Genomic DNA, 22,318 nt, shown 5'->3' on the forward strand with positions numbered 1-22,318 from the left:
ACATCATAAAGATCAGATCAGAAATAAATGAAAAAGAAATGAAGGAAATGATGGCAAAGATCAATAAAACTAAAAGCTGTTTCTTTGAGAAGATAAACAAAGTTGATAAACCATTAGCCAGACTTATCAAGAAAAAAAAGGGAGAAGACTCAAATCAATAGTTAGAAATGAAAAAGGAGACGTAACAACTGACACTGCAGAAATACAAAGGATCATGAGAGATTACTACAAGCAATTCTATGCCAATAAAATGGACAACCTGGAATAAATGGACAAATTCTTAGAAATGCACAACCTGCCTAGACTGAACCAGGAAGAAATAGAAAATATGAACAGACAAGTCACAGGCACTGAAATTGAAACTGTGATTTAAATTCTTCCAACAAACAAAAGCCCAGGACCAGATGGCTTCACAGGCGAATTCTACCAAACATTTAGAGAAGAGCTAACACCTATCCTCAAACTCTTCCAACATATAGCAGAGGGAGGAACACTCCCAAACTCATCTACAAGGCCACCATCACTCTAATATCAAAACCAGACAAAGATGTCACAAAGAAAGAAAACTACAGGCCAATATCACCGATGAACATAGATGCAAAAATCCTCAACAAAATACTAGCAAACAGAATCCCACAGCACATTAGAAGGATCATACAGTATGATCAAGTGGGGTTTATCCCAGGAATGCAAGGCTTCTTCAGTATATGCAAATCAATCAACATGATACACCACATTAAAAAATTGAAGGAGAAAAACCATATGATCATCTCAATAGATGCAGGAAAAGCTTTTGACAAAATTCAACACCCATTTATGATAAAAACCCTCTAGAAAGTAGGCATAGAGAGAGCTTTCCTCAACATAATAAAGGCCATATATGACAAACCCACAGCCAACACTGTCCTCAATGGTGAAAAACTGAAACCATTTCCACTAAGATCAGGAAGAAGACAAGGTTGCCCACTCTTACCACTCTTATTCAACATAGTTTTGGAAGTTTTAGCCACAGCAATCAGAGAAGAAGAAGAAATAAAAGAAATCCAAATTGGAAAAGATGTAAAGCTGTCACTGTTTGCAGATGACATGATACTACACATAGAGAATCCTAAAGATGCTACCAGAGAACTACCAGAGCTAATCAATGAATTTGGTAAACTAGCAGGATACAAAATTAATGCACAGAGGGCCTCCCTTGTGGCGCAGCGGTTGAGTGTCCATCTGCTGATGCAGGGGACTCGGGTTCATGCCCCGGTCCGGGAGGATCCCACATGCCGCGGAGCGGCTGGGCCCGTGAGCCATGGCCGCTGAGCCTGCGCATCCAGAGCCTGTGCTCCGCAACAGGAGAGGCCACAACAGTGAGAGGTCCGCATGCCGAAAAAAAAAAAAATTAATGCATAGAAATCTCTTGCATTCCTATATACTAATGATGAAAAATCTGAAAGTGAAATTAAGAAAACACTCCCATTTACCATTGCAACAAAAAGAATAAAATATCTAGGAATAAACCTACCTAAGGAGACAAAGACCTGTATGCAGAAAATTATAAGACACTGATGAAAGAAACTAAAGGTGATACAAATAGATGGAGAGAGATACCATGTTCTTGGATTGGAAGAATCAACATTGTGAAAATGACTCTACTACCCGAAGCAATCTACGGATTCAATGCAATCCCTATCAAACTACCACTGGTATTTTGCACAGAAATAGAACAAAAAATTTCACAATTTGTATGGAAACACAAAAGACCCCGAATAGCCAAAGCAATATTGAGAAAGAAAAACAGAGCTGATGGAATCAGGCTCCCTGACTTCAGGCTATACTACAAAGCTATAGTAATCAAGACAGTATGGTACTGGCACAGAAACAGAAATATAGATCAATGGAACAGGATAGAAAGCCCAGAGATAAACCCACACACATATGGTCACCTTATCGTTCATAAACGAGGCAAGAATATACAATGGAGAAAATATAGCCTCTTCAGTAAGTGGTGCTGGGTTAACTGGACAGCTACATGTAAAAGTATGAAATTAGCACACTCCCTAACACCACACACAAAAAATAAACTCAAAATGGATTAAAGACCTAAATGTAAGCCCAGACACTATCAAACTCTTAGAGGAAAACATAGGCAGAACACTCTAGGACATAAATCACAGCATGATCCTTTTTGACTCACCTCCTAGAGAAATGGAAATAAAAGCAAAAATAGGCAAATGGGACCAAATGAAACTTCAAAGCTTTTGCACAGCAAAGGAAACCATAGACAAGACGAAAAGACAACCCTCAGAATGGGAGAAAATATTTGCAAATGAAGCAACTGACAAAGTATTAGTCTCCAAAATTTACAAGCAGCTCAGGCAGCTCAATATTAAAAAAACAAACAACTCAATCCAAAAATGGGCAGAAGACCTAAGTAGACCTTTCTCCAAAGAAGATATACAGACTGCCAGCAGACACATGAAAGATTTCTCAACATCACTAATCATTAGAGAAATGCAAATCCAAACTACAATGAGATATCATCTCACACTGGTCAGAATGGCCATCATCAAAAAATCTACAAACAGTAAATGCTGGAGAGGGTGTGGAGAAAAGGGAACCCTCTTGCACTGTTGGTGGGAATGTAAATTGATACAGCCACTATGGAGAACAGTATGGAGGTTCCTTAAAAAACTAAAAATAGAACTACCATACGATCCAGCAATCCCACTACTGTGCATATACCCTGAGAAAACAATAATTCAAAAAGAGTCATGGGGCTTCTCTGGTGACGCAGTGGTTAGGAATCTGCCTGCCAATGCAGGGGAAATGGGTTCGAGCCCTGATCCGGGAGGATCCCACATGCCGCAGAGCAACTAAGCCTGTGCACCACAACTACTGAACCTGCGCTCTAGAGCCCACAAGCCACAATTTCTTAGCCTGTGAGCCACAACTACTGAAGCCCATGAGCCTAGAGCCCATGGTCCGCAACAAGAGAAGCCACCGCAATGAGAGGCCCGTGCACCGCAACGAAGAGTAACCCCCGCTCGCCACAACTAGAGAAAGCCCGCGTGCAGCAATGAAGACCCAATGCAGCCAAAAATAAATAAAATAAATTAAAAAAATAAATAGAGTCATGTACCAAAATGTTCATTGCAGCTCTATTTACAATAGCCCGGAGATGGAAACAACCTAGGTGTCCATCATCGGATGAATGGATAAAGAAGATGTGGCACATATATACAATGGAATATTACTCAGCCATAAAAAGAAAGAAAACTGAGTTATTTGTAGTGAGGTGGATGGACCTAGAGTCTGTCATACAGAGTGAAGTAAGTCAGAAAGAGAAAAACAAATACTGTATGCTAACACATATATATGGAATCTAAAAAAAAAAAAAATGGTCATGAAGAACCTAGGGGTAAGATGGGAATAAAGATGCATACCTACTAGAGAATGGACTTGAGGGTATGGGGAGGGGGAAGGGTAAGCTGTGACAAAGTGAGAGAGTGGCATGGCCATATATACACTATCAAACGTAAAATAGATAGCTAGTGGGAAGCAACCGCATAGCACAGGGAGATCAGTTCAGTGCTTTGTGACCACCTAGAGGCGTGGGATAGGGAGGGTGGGAGGGAGGGAGATGCAAGAGGGAAGAGATTTGGGGACATATGTATATGTATAACTGATTCACTTTATTATAAGGCAGAAACTAACACACCATTGTAAAGCAATTATACTCCAATAGAGATGTTAAAAATAAAATAAATAAATAAATAAATAAATTTCTGTTGTTTAAGCCGTGAAAAAAAAAAAAACCTTTATTGCTAAAACTGCCAACCACCATCTGAGCTTTCAGCAAGTTGTAATATTTCTGCAATAGAAACAGAGATAACTGATCACAGATCCCTATAACATATAATAATGATGAAAAAGGTTGAAATGTCACCAGAATTACCAAAATGTGACACAGAGACAAGAACTGAGCAAATGCTCTTGGAAAAATGGCACCAGTGGACTTGCTTGATGCAGGGTGGCCACAAATCTTCAATTTGTTTAAAAAGAAGAAAAAAACGCAATATCTACTAAGTGCAATAAAGTGAAGCTCAATAAATGAGGTGTGCCTGTATATACAGTGGAATATTATTCAGCCACACAAAAAGAATGAAATCTTACACTTGCTACAACATGGATGGACCTTGAGGGCACTATGCTAAGCGAAATAAATCAGAAAGACAGATAATGTGTGATCTCACTTTTACATGGGAGAGTCTAAAAACAACAAACAAACAACAACCCTCCTCAAAGAAAACAAGCTCAGAACTGATTGGTGGTTTGCAGAGGTAGGAGGTAGGAGAAATGGGTGAAGGGGGTCAAGGGTGCAAACTTAAGTCATGGGGATGTGTAATGTACAGTATGGTGACTACAGTTAATAGTACTATTGAAAGTACTAATAGTACTAATTTGAAAGTTGCTAAGAGAGTAGATATTTAAAATTCTCATAAGAAAAAAAATGTTTCGTATGGTGATGGATGTTAGGTAGACTTATTGTGGTGATCATTTCGCAATGTATACAAATATCAAATCATTATGTTGTACACCTGAAACTAATATAATGTATATCAATTATACCTCAATTTTTAAAAAAGAGAGAAAAGGAGGTTCTTTGGGGTTCATGCTGTAGTTTGGAAATAGATGAGAACATGCTTTTTCCTTAAAAAAAAAAAAACTCCAGTTTAACAGTTGCCATCTTAAGACATCTAAATACTGCCAGTATTTGATATTTCTAATTCTCTAAATTTTTAATAGTCCTATTATTTTATCATCTTTCCAAATATAACCACTGAGGTAAATTTTCTCACAGACCAAATTTCCAAAGCCATGCCTCATCGAAGTGTTGAGTATTTTGTCTTGCTGGTTTCTCTAATTGCTTTAGGAGATAAAATAAAATCATTGTGAATAGATTTTCTGGAAATCAAGCCTGGAGAGTGGAGCTGTTCAACAGTGTTTTTCACGGTCAATATATACTGTCATACTTTATTTTTCCACGAAGCAATCACCACATTGGTTTCTGGCTCACCTTACCCTTCCCAAATCAGATTTCAAAAAGATTAAACTGAAATGATCTGTTCTGAACATTTTATTTCATCACCCAAATAGGTTGGCGTTTCTTAAGAGATTAGGTTCAAGTTTTAATGTATCTTCATAAAGGAGATGTCTTCAAGTTAACTACACTTTCAGAAATACTTCCTAGGCTTTTTAGCATTCCTCATAGTTTATCTGTTGAAACAGCTGGCTGAGAGTTGCAAACCTGTTTGCTAAGAAAATAATCAGATCCATTAAAGTATTTAATAGCAAGTAGTTGGTTCCTATGAACTACGTTCAAGTATTCTTGAGAATTCTCAAGAATTTAAAGTACCTTAAAATGTGCATACTTATCTGAAACAACGTGGTGCCCCTTACAAGTTTCTTCCAATACCCAAAAGAGTCCACTTGGGATCCTAGCAGGCAATACAGAATCAGAGGTCCCATTCCAACTGTAATGTATCAGTGCTCCTGGTAACATTTTTACACATAACTTATTAAGTCTCACTCTAAACCACAGGACATTTTTCAAGTGTTAACTATATAAACCTCCTTTCAGATCCCATTTGCCCAGAGTGTCTAAGATTTCTCTTCCATTCCTTAAAATATGATAATTCTGTGTCCCTTCACTCTCTTTTAACTTTCTGCATGCATCTTGAGGTCTATCTGAAACTTTTCTTGTTTATTTCCTGCCTCTCCCTTCACCTAAAATTAAACTCCATGAAAAAGCAGGAAATCTGTTTGTTTTGCTGTTGCTTTTTGTGCCACGCCTTAAGCAGTGCTTGATCCTTAGAGGGTGCTTAATAAATATTAAATGAATGAACCTGTAAGTACGGTCCTCTGACTCTCCCTAAATGTCTGTGACAGAGGTTAGCTGCTCTAGTAAATCATTAATAGACAGAGATCATGCCTATTTGGGTAATAATTGATTTTCAAAATAAGTTGTTCTGCCAAAAATAAACCTGCTGAAAGATAAACTGAGGCATATTAAAACTTTTAAGAGGTCATCTGGGCATTTAGTCATTCCGATTGGTGGTGTCAAGCCGGAAGTGGTTAGGGGCGCTCCATCTACAAGCCCCAGGGTAGAGACTTATAAAGTGCAGAAGCATAGAAAGGAAGTTATTTGATGGGCTATAACTTAAAGCCTAGCTGGCTATTTGTGATTTGTTTTCCTTAACATTTTGATTTCATAATCTTGAGCTATTTACAGGCTTGGAGTTTGGTTTGCTTATGTAGGTCATCATGGCATTAGAGCCACATTAGTCTAATAGCCTCCTTGTTTAATTAATTTAACATTGCATAATTAAAAATGAATTATAAAAACAATCTTTTCCATGAGGAAAGGAGGAATATGAGCTAGATAGTTTCAGAGTCACGATGAAAATATTTTTCTGACAGGTATTTCAATAAGGGTGTTTTTATAAGTGAAAGTATTGATATATAATTTAGGTATCTCAGATTAAATTCTCTCAGGGTAAACTGGGGTCACAATATACAAAGAATTTTAGGCAATGTAAAGGGTTTAGGTTTTCTGCCTGCAATGGCAGCAGTTGAATTTTACGAAGGGATAAAACTGTATGGTTTAGCATTTTTAAAATAAGTCCACCATGGATCCACCCTGATTAAGGAAGGAAGAGTAAGTGTATAAGAACCCAGATTGGAAGTTTAGTGAAGAAGCAAAAGTGAGAGATGATGGCGGGTTTGTTCTGCTTCTGTGCTTACCGAGCATTCTTCAGATTTTGATTTGCCTGCTGACTTAATGAACACATTCTAGAAATGCCAGTATAAGAATGCTACTTTATTTTAAAGTTTAACTTTTCTTTTAAAATTAATGTTAGAATTCTGATTTTATAATCAGTATGATGAATTTAATTACTGTGATTCTACTTGTGTTGGAAAATAACATAAAATTCAGGTTTCTGAGATCAGAAGAATGATGATCACCCTTTGGACATTGACAAATTCAACAGGATAATGATAATGGCACCTTATAAAGGCTTGTGGGACTTCTCAGCCTCCATAATTGTGTGAGCTAATTCCTTATAATAAGTTGTATATATGTATATATATCTCCTATTAGTTCTATTTCTCTGGAGAACCCTGATTAATACACTATTTTACTGTGATGGACATTTGGATATGAAGAATGCTGCTCTGGACATTCTTAAATATGATTGTGGTTCAGAGGTTCCCCAGATTCTTGGAGTAGAACCTCTAGGAGTGGATTTCCAGGTAAAAGAGTATGAATATGTTCAGTTGATTACACAGGTTAAAACCCTTTTCAGACAATCAATTTACACACTTACCAGTAGTGGATGTGAATTCCCATTGCTCCACATCCTTGCCAACACAAGGCATTGTCAGTTTATTTTAGCATTTCTGATTATTTGTCATAGAATCAAGATCTTAGAAGTTTTAGTTTTCATTTCTTATGAAACTTTTGTTTTTTTCACATTACTTCTTCTGCATTCCTTTGCAGAAATAGAGATAATGTCCACCGCCCTCCTTTTATTTTAATGTTTTGCCTCAGGGTTAGAAGATATTTTATCAATAAATTTCTTTCACCTTTACTTTTCATTCCTCCTGTGACACCACCCCTTTATGGGATATTGACTATAAGCCTTTGTAGTGCTTAATCAATATACACAATGACAAGAAGACATACTGCAATATTTAGGGTTGTCCCTCCCCCTGGATTTCTGTTAAGAGCTTCTTTGGATGGTTCTTTTTTCACTTAAGACATGCTTTCTCTCATCAGGACAGTAACAAAGACCAAGAAATAATCTTCATAACTAAATACACAGAACTCGTGGAACTCCTTCCACATCTCCAGTGGCTCAAGTTCCAGCCAAGTACACCTGTTCCTTTAGAAATGTGTAGCCAGTACTTCTTACACAGTGATTGCCATACTTCAGCTTATCACTTTCCATTGTTCCAATGGTGTGATTTTTTGAAATGTATGGTCTGATCATTTGAAAAATCATTTTAGAGCAATTCCCAGATAAGTAATATTATTGATACAAAGAAGCAGAAAATTTCAAGGTCAATAAGAGAATTTAGAAATATTTTACTATTGACTTTTTAAAATACATTTGACCTCATGTTACATGTTTATGCACTAAATAGAAATTTATATTGCCTTTTCCATTTAACATTTTGAGTACAGCCTTTCTCATGCCACTAAAAATTCTTCCTAAATATTATTTTAATTCATTATATCAATATATATCACCATATATTTAATCATTCCATTTTTATGGGAGATTTAATTTTCTCTACTATATACAATACTGTAATAATAATCTTTGTGGATAAATTTAACATTTAATATCATTTTATTGGAACTAGAAAACCTGGTCAAATGGTATAAACAATTTAAAACATTTGGTACATGATGCTGAAAGCTTTTCCCTAAGTTTTATAGCCTTGATGTTTCCCTTAGTATAAAAGTATCTGTCTCATGCCATCCTTCCCAAAATTCAGTACATTAGAAATAGAAACGTATTTTGGTTTGCATTATGTACTTTTAACAATGAATATTTTCTGTTGTTAAATGTATAATGCCCTTTACCATTTACTCTATTGAGAATTATCTGTAGCACTGTACTGACGAACCCTCTCCTAAGCTGGATTCTGGAAGGCAGGACTATGGTGGAATAGACTGGTATAAATGTAGGCTGTATCGTCTGGAGGCAAAAGACACCTAAAAGGCAGCTTTTAGGAATGAAGCTTAGGTTAAGAAGTCAGATGAACTATAAATCTAAGAGAGGCCAGGCAAAGAGTTGTGCTTTATTGTGTGTTCTCTTGGATCACTTGTTTTGGGAGAAGCCAACTGCCATGTTGTGAGATCATGAAAAAAATCCCATGGAGAGGTCCATGTGATAAGGAACTTAGATCTCCTACCAACAGCCACATGAATGAGCCATCTTGGAAGCAGATTCTCCAGCTACAAACAAGTCTTTAGATGATGACAGCCCTGATCAATATCTCAACTGAAATCTCATGAAAGACCCTGAGTCAGAACCACCCTGCTAAGCAGTGCCTGTATTCCTGCCTCACAGAAACTGGGAGAAAATAAATATGAGTTGTTCTAAGCTACTAAGTTTTGGGAGTTTGTTATGCAGTAATAAATATCTATTTTACCTGTTTTACATTCCTCCATAGCACTTATTACTATCATACTATATATAATTTATTTATTTTGATTGTTGTATAACTTATCATTTGTAGAGCATAAACATATGGAGAGAGAATTCCATCTGTTTTTCCTACTGATAAATCTTCAGCATCTACAATTACAGCAATAATATTGACAGTACTAATAACATAATGAACATTTATTTGATAAACAAGATGTCTATTAGGCATCTAAGTAGTGATTTCAAGTAGGCAATTAGATACACAAATCCAGAATTACTAGAGGAAGTTATGGCTTGGATAAAGGTTTGGGAGTCCAAAGAACACTGAGAATGTTCTTGGAAATGAATGATGTCACTAGCACTATAGGTAGGAAGCAAAAGCTGTCCCAGGTCACACCTCTATAGTACTCTAACAGTTAGCAAAAAAGAGATGACCACAAAAAAAAAAAAAAAAAAAAAAAAAAACTGAGGAAGAGCAGCCAGTGGTGAAGAAGAGAAAATTATCAATTATCAGCAAGTGACAGCAAGGAATAAAAAGAAAATAATTATAGAATGTCTGCTATTTGCCAATCTAGGCACTTTAAATACTTAACTTCAACCAGTTTTCAAAAGGACTCTGTGAGGTAGGTTTTATTACTCACAGTTTGTAGGAGGAAACCACTTGGAGGCTCAGTACTTGCCCTTGCTCACATTTCCAAGAAGTAGTGGCACTAGGAGTTGAATCCAGATCAGAATATCATGTCTCTGCACTAAATCATTCCTGAGATTGGTATTTAATATCCATCTATTCTGAATATGTGACACTGTGTTATCCTTTTAACAATCACAGCGAAATTTTTTTCAGTTACTATGATACAATCACATATAGAAAAGTACCAGGCAGCTCAAGGTTACAAGCAAAACGTGAAATGTTACACCTCAAGAAATATCAGGTTTCCCAGAGGAACACTTTGAAGACAGGAGATACTTGACTTTCTCACTTACCTTGGCACATTCTGTGACTTTACCTGCATGCTGGAGTTCACCTGAGTAAACATCATAAATTTTATTTGGTGAAGGTCATACTAAAAGTGTAGTCAAGCGTGATGTTTTTTGGATGACTAGCAATTGAAATTATTAATCATTTAATTGAAGAATTCACTTCAGAGAAACTCGTGAACAGAGCTCATGCTAATATTGTCCTGAAGGTTGTTGAGCCCATTCTTGAGCCCACCCAGATATTCCTTTTCATCATATTCCAAGATGTCAATAACAGCGAGATCGACTTTTAGTATAAAATGCTGTGATATTTTCAATGTAGCAATTTGCAACCAAACAGACTTCAAACGTCCATGCATGAGTGATTTTTCAAGTGGGTGACAGAATGACTAAATATGTTAGAAATATCTCTGCAGCATTCCCAAAATTTATATGGCTGACCCTGAAGCCATTCTTGAGCCCATCCAGCTATCCAGATGTAGCTTCCCAAGGAACCCAGATATGCCTCTATTTTGAAAACACTACATATATGTATAGTACATATATAAAATGGGAGAAAGTAAGTCTCTGCTTAAAAATTATATTATGTATAATACTTATATATTGTAAACATATAGTATGAATTTTATACACACACACACACACACACACACACACACACACACACACACACATATATATATATATATATATATATATATATATATATAAAAAATGCTAAATTCCTAAATTCTATTTCTGACCTAATTTATTTCTGAAAGCGACTCCAAACAGGTTTCTGGTCACATTCCCCTCAAATTTACCATGTGCATGGCTGCCAAAATTTGTTTTCAAAAATGCAAATATGGCTATCCACAGTATCTATTCAAAACCCTTCAACATTTCCCTTTTGACTCCAGGATAAAATTCAGGTCCCTAATGTAGCGTAAACCATTCATTATGCATCCCCTGCCTTGTGTTCCAGCTGCATCTCTCATTACTTTCACTCTACCTTGCACTGTATGCTCCAACAATTTCACACTATTAACAATTTTCTACTCAAACAAGCCTGTGCATTTACTCATGCTTCTTCCTCTACCTAGAGCAGCTTCTAATTATCTTCCCCTACCTGACATTTGCTTATCCTTTAAGATTCAACTCAGGCATCACACAATCCTGGAATCCTTCCTGAGCTTTCCAGAACCGGTTGCAGCAAAATACAATTTGCACATCCTTATCACTTTTAGTGATGCTGCAACTATTTATTTAGGCATTTATATCCCTTACTAGAAGTTGACCTCCCAGAGCTCATGATAAATAATGTTTTTTCTCTATATTCCCTGCCTAGTGTTAGAAATTTGGGATGTGGTTTTGGTGCTGGAATACGAATACTTATTCTTCCACCCTTTAGGGAGTTTCTGCCAACAGAGCTAAGTATGAAAGTGGTAATACCATAAAAAATAATGAAGAATAAGTTTGTTAATGTAAGGTAATTTTTTATTCTTCCAAGTGCAGGGGTTATCTGGTAAATGCTGTTGATGTGAAAGGATTAAGCCTTGAAGAATATATGACACTTCCTTTGCTCTGTTTTTCTGAATCTGAAGTGGCCATCACTGTGGATGAGGATGGTACCTACTTTATCTACTTAGCCAATGGCAGAACACAGGGAACCAGATGACGGCTGGGCCTCCTGAGGTAAGCCTTGCCTGGGACTCTAACCAAATAGATTCAGGGAGTACCAGAGGGGAAGTAGAACTTAAGACCCTGTATTTTATATATAGTAATCCCACACTCCAATTGAATGAGTCCCAGTGAATGTCTCAGGCTTTGAACAGTTTAGTAATTCCTTGTCCCTTGTGAAGGCTCTAGAAAGCTGGTTAGACAAAGTGACCATGTTTGTTCCTTCTTGCTTTCTCTTCTATAATTCCTTATTTGTGTGCTCCCTATTAATAATACATCCTTATATTTTTATAACAATTTATAATATTCAAAGTTTCCCATACAGTATATCATATAATCTTCAACAAAACTCAGTTGTTAAACATTAATGTCTCTTTTTGCAGGTAGGAAATTTGAGGATGATAAATGTAAAATAATTAGCCCTGGTTATAAAGCTAATGAGCAGCAGAACCAAGAAAGTTCCCAGGTCTTCTGAATGTGAAACTATGATATATTCAACCTGGTAATGTGCAACAAAGCATGCTTGCAATGCCTATGCATGAGTGTTTCTCAACTCTAGTGACAGTAGACTAAACATGTTAGAAATACCTCTACAGTGTTCCTAAATTTCAGGTAGCTGTCCCTGGTGCCATTTTTCAGCCCCTCCAGTTATCTGGTTCCAGCCACCCCCCAAAACTATAATGTCTCTGTTTTGAAAACTCCTCATATGCATAGTACACATATAATATGGAAGAAAAAGAATGTAAGTGAAAACAAATAGTCTCTTGAGACTCTTTATTTATGAAAGCATTTAAGCCAAGAATCCCATGTGTAGCCTAGTTATTTCAACATAGATTTCAGACAAGTTCCTACTGGCCTGTGGGACTAAAAGTTTGGATCTAAAATGCTGTTTACAGGAGAGACTGAGAATTCCTTTAAAACATCTCAGAAAAGGTAAATCTCAGTTTCCTAAGGACTGAAATTTCCCTAGGGAATCTCATTCTGAGAAAAGAGAAAGTACAAACAGGTTTAGAGTTCAAGGAGAAGGTCTTGCTACTTTTGCAGACCTTGGGATTCAACTTCAGAAGAGAAGGAAAAGTAGGATCTGGGGGTTCCTTCACGTTGTTAATCCTAACCCACCAGGGCATGAAAGAAGCCAGAAACTTAGAACAGGAGCTCTGTCCATGAATAAAAGCTGTAGTTGAAGTGAGAATCTTCCTACACCAGTGGTGTTTCAGGGACGTGAGTTAGTAAACAAGATGTAGGATAATAAGAACCCTCCTCACTTGATAAGAACCCCCAAGTCATCTTATCAAAGATTTAAAAAATTCAAGCACAAACAGTTTAGAAAGTCATTGAAATGTGTAATGTTATTTTGATATATTTTCACCAAAAATGAGTAAAAACATTTTTAACTGTCACTTAAAAGGAATTATTACATGTGGTGGGAAACATGTTTTGTGAAACACCTAATTCTGTGATATACCAGAAAAATAAGTATAAGAATAATAAGAAAAGATCTTGAATACCCTCCATCTCAGGTCTTTGATACTGAGATCTGCTTGGTCATCATTGTGACATAAATATACGTTGAAGATCTTGAGAAACATGTAGGCCCATTAAAAACAATTGTGAACTGACAATCTTCTAGCCTAATTATAAGACTGTGTTTCCCCTAGAATCTATGGCTTTCATCAAGTATTCACCTCTTTGTTTGCCAGGGTGTGCTTTTTGCTTTTTCTCAACCTACTGATAGAGATATGTAATAATTTATAGTAAAAAATGTATAAAATCATAAATTGGTATAAAACAAATGGAAAACATAATAGACAAGAGCTACAATTTACAGTAAATCAGCAAACTAAGAATTAGAGACAGTGGAAGAACCAACCAAATAAATAGTCATAGTTCTTTTTCTGTAGAATAAGCTATCACCTACCTATCAGGAAAAAAATAGACCAATGAAAAAAAGCATTAAAATTATAAGAGTCATAGGAATGCAGGGGAGGGAAGTTTGGGAGGGTTGTAAAGAAATGGTTACTTTAAAATTAGATGTTTTAATTAAGGCTATCTTAAACTTTCTAGAGCTCCAGGGTTCTTTGCTAAAAAATATGTGACAGGATTACATCCCATAGTGTTAATCTTGTGAGATTTTTTTTCTCTTCTTTCTTAATAGAACATTGGGTGTCATTCTCCTCCAGCATACTCCAAAACAGAAATAAATATTCACTGCTCATAGACTTACTTGCAGAGTTGTCTTTTCCCCCACAGAAACTATGTAAGGTTAGGCCTAACAGACATCAGAGAGGAGGAGAAATAGCAACTTAAGTGGGAAGAGAGGTTCATAAGAAAATTGAGAGGAACAGGAGTGGGAGGATGAAGAAGAAACTTCTATAGCAGAATTTCTTAAGTAGGGTTCTCTGGAAACCTAGGACTCCACAAGATGTCACTAGGGATTCCTTGAAAGATTGTTATCAAGTGTTCCATCTTTACAGGACCAGTTACACTGAACGGACTCACAGAACTAACAGTCCTACTGTAAACCTACCTTTGGCAGGATTCCATTTATTACCTGGTCCCTGTAGGCCCCCACTCTAACAGGGTCTGTGACGATACTTTGAGACTCCGGGTAGCAATGTCAACTCAGACCCTGCATCTGATAACCTTCACATTGTCTGGATATTACTATATCCCTGCATCAGTCACCTGAGTAAATGGCTATAGGTATCTTTGGGGAAAACATTATAGTCTATACCTGCCATGGTTTTGCATGGTCCTTCCTCCTGGGGATTTTACTAACTATTCAATTAAAATGTTCTGGGTCTGAAAACTGGCTCAAGTTGAGAATCTTTGCAAAAGAACATGACTTCCAATTAAGGTGGCCTATCCACAATCTTGCATATGTATATTCATTTTCTTTTGATTGTACATATTAAGCAACACACTTGTTGATTGCTAATCTATATTACCACCAGGGATACTATATTCTATTAATCATCTCCCAAGCCTCCTTGACTGTCCTTCTGAACTTATCAGTTATTACAGCAATTGCAGTCTTCTTGCTGCAGCCTTGGGACCCTCTCATCCCCGTTGTTATTAACTAGATAAGCTTGTGACCATCGACCAGGGATGGTGGTGCCCATCCATCTAGTCATTCCTGAAGGCCTTGGTGAATGGTATATTCCCTAAAGTTTCCCACTAGAACCTGTGATAGATCTTCTGGCCTCACATAATTTTTCTGCCCCAACGTGTCCACATCCCTGAGCCTTTTAATCCCTTTCAACACTGTTGGCCACACATACCTCCAACTGACTTCCTGGAAGACAACTTTCTTGATGTAATAGACAATCAGAGGGAAATTTTCATTATAAAAAAGAAATTTTTACATTCCAAAACTTAACTGTCCTCCTGCTGTTTTGCTGTTGTTATAACTAAATAAACCAATGCAAAACAAATTGCATAGGTTAAAAGTGAATTGCATTATGATGACTGTTTTTATTGTTTCATTATTTATTATACACTTTAAAAAATATTTTATTAATGTTTGTATATTACAAACAAGCCTGATGGTCCAGTGTGACAGTTTTTGAAGACAGTATGTGAGAGGAAAGAGAGAGATTCTAGAGTTAGACCTATGAACAATTCCCATATGGTTAGTGATGAAGAATTACAATCTTCTTGGTTATTTCACTGCACCAGTACATCAAGGGAGACAAAAAGAAGTCCTTTCACTACAAAGGAAGCTATTTACCCATGGATTTTCATGCGCTGGTAATGCAAGTTGTATTGATGCAATGGATATTATCTGTGGTAGGCAAGTTAAAATGCAGCAGTGCCTCCAGAAAACTTGGAAAGACACTTAACTACAAATCACATGTATTTGACAAGAAAAGGTGCTGATTATTTTAAACATCTATTGGAATTTCAAAACAGAGTGAAGCTTTTGTCAGGAAAAGGTCACATTCGTGGAAAGTCTCAAAATCAAGTTACTGAGCAACAAAACATATTGCTTAGAAGAAGTTACACAGTTGGTGAGAAACTAAAAATGCCAGCACATAGTGAGTAAAATAAGGTCCAGTAGGAGAAATTGAAAAGGTTCCACTCTCAAAAATATGTGTCAATACAGCGATGATATGTCACATAATATTGAATAGTTTTTGTGTAATGAACAGAAAAACAAGAGCTTTTCTATCCAGGTTGATGAGAGAAAAGGATTTCACCAATAAAGATCATGCTACAGCATTTGTAAGATTGGTGAATATTGGAGGAATTCAAGAAAGATTTCACTGCTGCAAGAAGTTGCTCAAGCTAACAAAGGTCAAAATACATTTAATGTTTTCTTTTCACAGTTGGAAAAAAATACAGATTTATGTTGGAGAAATTATGTTGGCATTTGCCCTGATGGTGTCCCATCAATGGTTGGCTCCATGAGAAGGTTTCTCTAATTGTTAAAAAAGAAAATGCAAACATTGTCTCAACACACTGATTTCTGCAGAGAGGTGAAGATGAAATAAATTACATTCTGCTTGATGCTGCAGAAATCAGGCTTTATTAAGCAAAAACAAGTTTACTTGCAAATGTTTTAAAAACTGTAAAAACCTGGGGAAAGAGCATGTAATTTTCCTCTAAATGCAGACATCTGTTGGCTTAGCAGAGAAGAGTTCTCAGTATGATATTTGAATTAAAATATGTATTGTAGGGTTGCTAGTACTTTAAAAAAATAGTTGCTGGATTTTGCTGAGTGCTTTGAAGAAGAAGAATGCTTCAGAAACTAGCCTACTTAAGAGATATTTTGCTCCACATGAACTAGTTGAACACAAGTGAAAAATTCTTGGGCTTAAAAGGAAACTGAATTTTGGGGGGTGAAAGGTGGAAACTTCATGTGGTAGAAGAAAATGTTGTAATGTTTCCACTGCTGCTGGGGTTTGAAAATGTAGGAAGGGAATCAAGTTATATTGAAAAACACCTAGGAAAATTGCAGGAAAAATATGAACAGTTTTTTCCTTCCTGTAACACATACGTATGACTGAATATGGTACTTTCTCTGAACCTTCTGCTCAGCCTGATGACTTGACTTTGAGAGAAAAAAGAAGAACTTTGTGAGCTGCAGACTGATCTGATATTCAAGAGGATATTTATTCACTTGCTTTAGACAAGTTCTAGATTTCTGTGAATAAAGAGCACCCTGCCATTCATTGGAAAGCAATGAACATCGTGCTAAAGTTTTCAGATTTTGACATGTGTGATCCAGTTTATTCATTTAGCAGTCCTCAAGAGGACAGAAATTATCTTATTTCTATTGAAAATGAAATCTGTGTGTGCTCATCTCAAGTTTCATTCAGAACGGAGAATTTCTGCAGTAAAAATGAAGCACAGATTCCACATTAAAAGATAAAAGCAGGGCTTCCCTGGTGGTGCAGTGGTTGAGAGTCCGCCTGCCGATGCAGGGGACACGGGGTCGTGCCCCGGTCCGGGAAGATCCCACATGATGTGGAGCGGCTGGGCCCGTGAGCCATGGCTGCTGAGCCTGCGCATCCAGAGCCTGTTGCTCCGCAACGGGAGAGGCCACAACAGTGAGAGGCCCGCGTACCACAAAAAAAAAAAAAAAAAAAAAAAAAAGATAAAAGCTGGCTTTATTTCTAGTTTCTAAAATAACACTTCTATGTATATAAACTTATAAAAGAGAATAAGAAACCAATACATACATATATATAATTTTGCAACTGCTAGAATTAAAATAAAGCTAGGGTTAAAATTGACATAATCACATGTCACTCAGTTTTAAAAAAGAAATGATCAAAGCCTTGCATGAAATTGTATTTAGGATATATATTTTATCACATTATCTTGTCTTATGGTTTTAGTAACTTTACTATATTCAACATTGTCAATAAATTTTCCCGTTGTAACTTGCATTACTTAACTTAACATTATCTTTATTTAAATTAAATTTACAAATCTACCTTTAGAAAATTAAATCTTATTTTGACTTAAGCCACTTATTTAACATAGGCAAACTACAGCCCACAGGCCAAATCTGGCCTGCATGAAAACATGTTTTCACAAATAAAGTTTTTATTGAAACACAGCCATGTCCTTTATGTTTATGTTTATTGAAACACAGCCATGTTCTTTATGTATTATCCATGGCTGCTTTTCCTCTGAAACAGCAGAAATGAACAGTTGTACAGAAACTATAAGACTTGCTAAGGCTAAAATATTTATCATCTAGCCCTTTACAGGAAGAGGTTGTTGGTCCGTTTTTAAGAGAAGCTTACTATGTTTGCCTTATGAGTTTTTAAATCTTTGAAAAATAAAGAAAAATCTAAGCTAGGCTTAAAAATCTAGTTGGATTTTTTTTCCCAAGAGGTTTGGCTATAAAGTCATTCTTGATTTAAACAGAGAAAGGCCGAATTAGCAGCTTGTATAATAGAAATTTGTGCAAAGACTTTTAAGGCTATTTAGATAAAATTTTTGAAAATCAAGTAAGAAATTTATGAAAAGGAAAACCTGAACTTTTCTTTATCAATGCTACTGACTTGCATAGAGTTTATTCCCTGTGTGGGGAAGGGGAACTACAAAGAAATAGGCTAATAATTTAGCCAAATAAATAGATCCACAGAAAAATATCATTCTCTATTCAAAAGAACATTAGCAATTATTGTAGGATTATCGCATCTACTTACTGGTAATCCTAAGGTACCATGAACTATTGCTATAATACTTTTTTTGCAGGGATTTCCTGACACCCTGCTATATTTCGATAGTCCCTCTAGGATAAGAAGATTGAGAAATGCTGCTCCAGAGGTTATGGAAATAGAGTGTAAGGGACCCAAAGAATCAGCTGTCAGTGAGTGGGATCCCCTCCCACCATCCTCAAATCATTGATGCACAGCCTGCCCTTCAACTGTCCTGGAAATATGTAAGCTTCCCTTTTATAAGAGCAGAGATTGTGGACCCAGGAGATGGACATGCACGGAGATGAAGGTAAGAAGAAAGAACCTCACCATCCCACCATAATAAAATTTGATAGAAGCACTTGAGAACGTCCCTAAAGGCAGCACCTAAGGAGGAATTCAGCTTTCCTGTTACAGAAAGAAAAGAGCATTCCCCCAACCAGGAGAGGGAATGGGGCAGATTATGAAGTATAACAGAACTGAGTCAATTCCTACCTCTTAACTGCCTGAGTGCAAGGATGAAATGAAACACAGAGATAAAGCAAGAGAGAGAGCTGAGAAGATGTAGAAAGGTAGAGTGAGGTGAGAGGGTTCCAGAGCTTTCCCCTGCAATACTTTCTGAGACTGGTCACATGAGTACGTCATTTGCAATTAAGGGCTGAACAGCACCATATTGTATCATTATTTTCTTGGAGGGTTGGTGGGGTGAGGTGGCGACCAGAGGTTCCACAATTCCAACTCATTAGCTGGATCTTAATGACTTAACTTCTCGGCTGATACCAGCCCAGTCCTTGTCAACAAATGCAAATTACAAATACTTACTTGCTACAGACTAACTTCATTTTGAGTCATATTTGTTTACTCTGTCCTGTTTGAGACTCTGAACAAGTTTCTCTGGAAAAATAGAAGAGGGAAAACAGTAAGAGAGAAAGAGAGAGCTGGTAAATTTTGGAAACAGATCCCAGAATTTTAATGCCAACAAGAAGGGAAGGCATGTAATTTGTAAAGTACCCACAGGGCCCTAAAACATGATTGGTCAACACATAGAAAACATTTTCAAACCTTTTCTTAATTGTAACAGATGGTTGAGCAATAAATTTCTCTTTCAAGCTAAAGGATGTTCTGCAAATATATCTGGCTGGAGCCCAGGCTGGCCAGCATAGTATTGCATTGTTCAAGGAAGATGGAGTCTGTATTACTGAGCTGTTAGAATTGCTCCCATTAGCTGCCTGAGTGGAACTATTATTGAAGCTGAAACTCTTAGTATTACAAAATTTCAGATCTAAAAGGAAAAAGCCTTCCATATTCTTCTCATTTTACAGATAAAAAAACCCAAAAACAACAAAAAAGTAAAATCTAGACAGGTTAAGTGATATTCCCCAAACCACAAAGCTAATTAATTTCAGAGCTGGAACCCAAACTTGAAACACCCAGTTTTTATTCAAGTGCTATTTCCACTCACCATTATGTGTGATGCCACCAGTAATAATGAACCTCAAAGAGACTAAAAACATGTCCAAAGTCTCATAGCTAGTTTGTACAAAATTTTGTATATGTCCAAATCTTCTCACTTCAGGTTCTATGATTTCTGCACTAGATCCCATATGACAGCTTATAAAATAATTCCCAGAACTATTAGTTCTCTGCCTGGGGCAGAGAAAGAAACATTGACTTACAAATTAAATTGACCTAAATTCTAACCTCAATACTGTCACCTGCTAGCTGTGTGCACCTTAGCAATATATAGGATCTCACTAAGTATCAGAATATCGGTTAATCATCCATAAAATGGACATGTTAACACCAACATCTTAAAGCTGTTATGAGTTTTAAATAAGAATATATATAAAATACCTAGCACTGTGCCTGTCATATACCAAGTACTCAGTAGATACTACTTGGGTCCATTTTCCTCTATGTCTACATCAAAATGTTCATATTCCTTAGGATATATGTTGCCAGTATGTCACTAATTTGAAGTGGAGAGAAGAAAATTTTCTACTCTGTACAAACCACATCATCCACCTACTTAGATCTTCAAGTCAGTGGTGGGGACTGAACTAGGGAGGGTGAACAGGAAAGTGAAAAGGGTATATCTAAAAAATGTGCACCTGGGCTTCCCTGGTGGCGCAGTGGTTGAGAGTCCGCCTGCCGATGCAGGGGACACGGGTTTGTGCCCCGGTCCGGGAAGACCCTGCGTGCCGCGGAGCGGCTGGGCCCGTGAGCCATGGCCGCTGAGCCTGCGCGTCCGGAGCCTGTGCTCCGCAACGGGAGAGGCCACAGCAGTGAGAGGCCCGCGTACCGCAAAAAAAAAATAATAATAATAAAATAAAAAAATAAAAAATGTGCACCTGATCACAAGTGAAGGGAAACAAGAGAAAATATATATAGGCTTTCAATTTTAGTGCCATCTATTTCAGCCCCTGTAATTAGTTGTAATTTATGATAAGACCTGCCCCTGGGAAGTCTTTCAAACACCAACTATACCCCAAGCCTTCTAACAGAAATTCATTTCATGTCCTCACTCTCAGCCCACTTATACATCTAGAAGAAATATGGATCTCTCATCCAGCAGTCAGATGTGAAGACTTGTGGGGTGAGAAAATAGCAATAAGAAGCCATGTAGTCTGGGTCTCTCTGGCAAGGAGGTTAGAAGAAGTGGGCTCTTACTCTGGGTACCCTGAACTTGGGTGTCTTTAAGCTGTTACTGCCTTATCAAAAAGCCAGATAACAACCTCAGAATCCTGACTCAGTCAAGTTGCCATTATTGTTCCCATTTTATGGATGAGTAACTGACCCTCTAACCCAGAGATTTACATATTGCAAGTGACAGAATCAGCTTGCAAGTGACAGAATCAGTATTGCTAGGGAATACGTTCAAGGAAAGGAAGTCCAGGCTAGGTCATCAGAGCAAGAGTTACAGAGAAAGTTCCAGGAACTAAAATCAAACGACCCAGAAACAAGTGGCAACCATTGCCTGCCAAGAGGCTTTAACTTCTACAGGGCTGGTAGAGCTAGTGAACAGACATGAAGAATGTCAGCAACATTGGCCAAAAGCAAGCAAAGGGGACCCTAAGCAGAGATTCCCTCTTAGGCATTTTGAATGTGGGCCTTTGCACAGGCTGTTTACCTGGAATACTCTCATCTCTTCTTAAGTAATCTGAGATATAAATACAAATAGCAATGATACTAGAGTTTTATCTTTGTTCCATGGAGGAAAAAATACTGAAGTTCTTTTAGTTAATATGCACAGAAATCATCTGGATATATCAGATTATAATGCAAAAACTTCAGGACTTAAAACAACACAAAATGTTTTATGGTTCTTCAGGTCAGAATGCAGAAGTGGGTCTATATTCAAGATGTCTACAGAGCTGCATTCCCTCTGGAGGCTCTCAGGGATAATCTGTTTCCTTACCTTTTCTAGTTGCTAGGGGCTACTAGCATTCCTTGCCTTACTGTCTCTTCTTCCATCTTCAAAGCACATCACCCTAACCTCTACTTCCATCACCATATCTCCTTTCTCTGACTTTGATGTTATTGCTTCCCTGTCATAAGGAGTCTTGTGATTACATTGAACTCAGCTGAGTAATCCAGGATGCTCCCCCCCATCTCAAAATCCTTATCGAATCACATCTGGAAAGCCCCTTTTACCCTGTAAGCTAATATATTCACAGGTTCTAGAGATTAGAACATGGACATCTTTGAGGAGCATTATTCTATCTACCAAACAATTCTTAATTTTTTTTTATTTGGAGTTTAAAAAACCTATTCCTTTGTTTTTATTTACACATCATAGCACCTTTCTTCTAA

General features: G+C 37.1%; 1 long non-coding RNA gene across 2 annotated transcripts in view; it reads left to right on the forward strand.

Annotated features, from left to right (window-relative positions):
- The window catches only part of LOC307188515, a 65,038-nt gene that overhangs the window by 25,987 nt on the left and 16,733 nt on the right, over positions 1–22,318 (forward strand). The window contains exons 3-4 of one of the 2 annotated variants that reach the window (XR_013828964.1): positions 11,774–11,864; positions 18,564–18,810. This is a non-coding gene — a long non-coding RNA (uncharacterized lncRNA). Of the gene's footprint in view, positions 1–11,773; positions 11,865–18,563; positions 18,811–22,318 lie in introns of those variants that run through there. The other variant, XR_013828963.1, reaches the window with a different exon arrangement.

Source organism: Stenella coeruleoalba, assembly GCF_951394435.1.
Source record: "Stenella coeruleoalba genome assembly, chromosome: 7".
NCBI classification, from domain to species: Eukaryota; Metazoa; Chordata; class Mammalia; order Artiodactyla; family Delphinidae; genus Stenella; species Stenella coeruleoalba.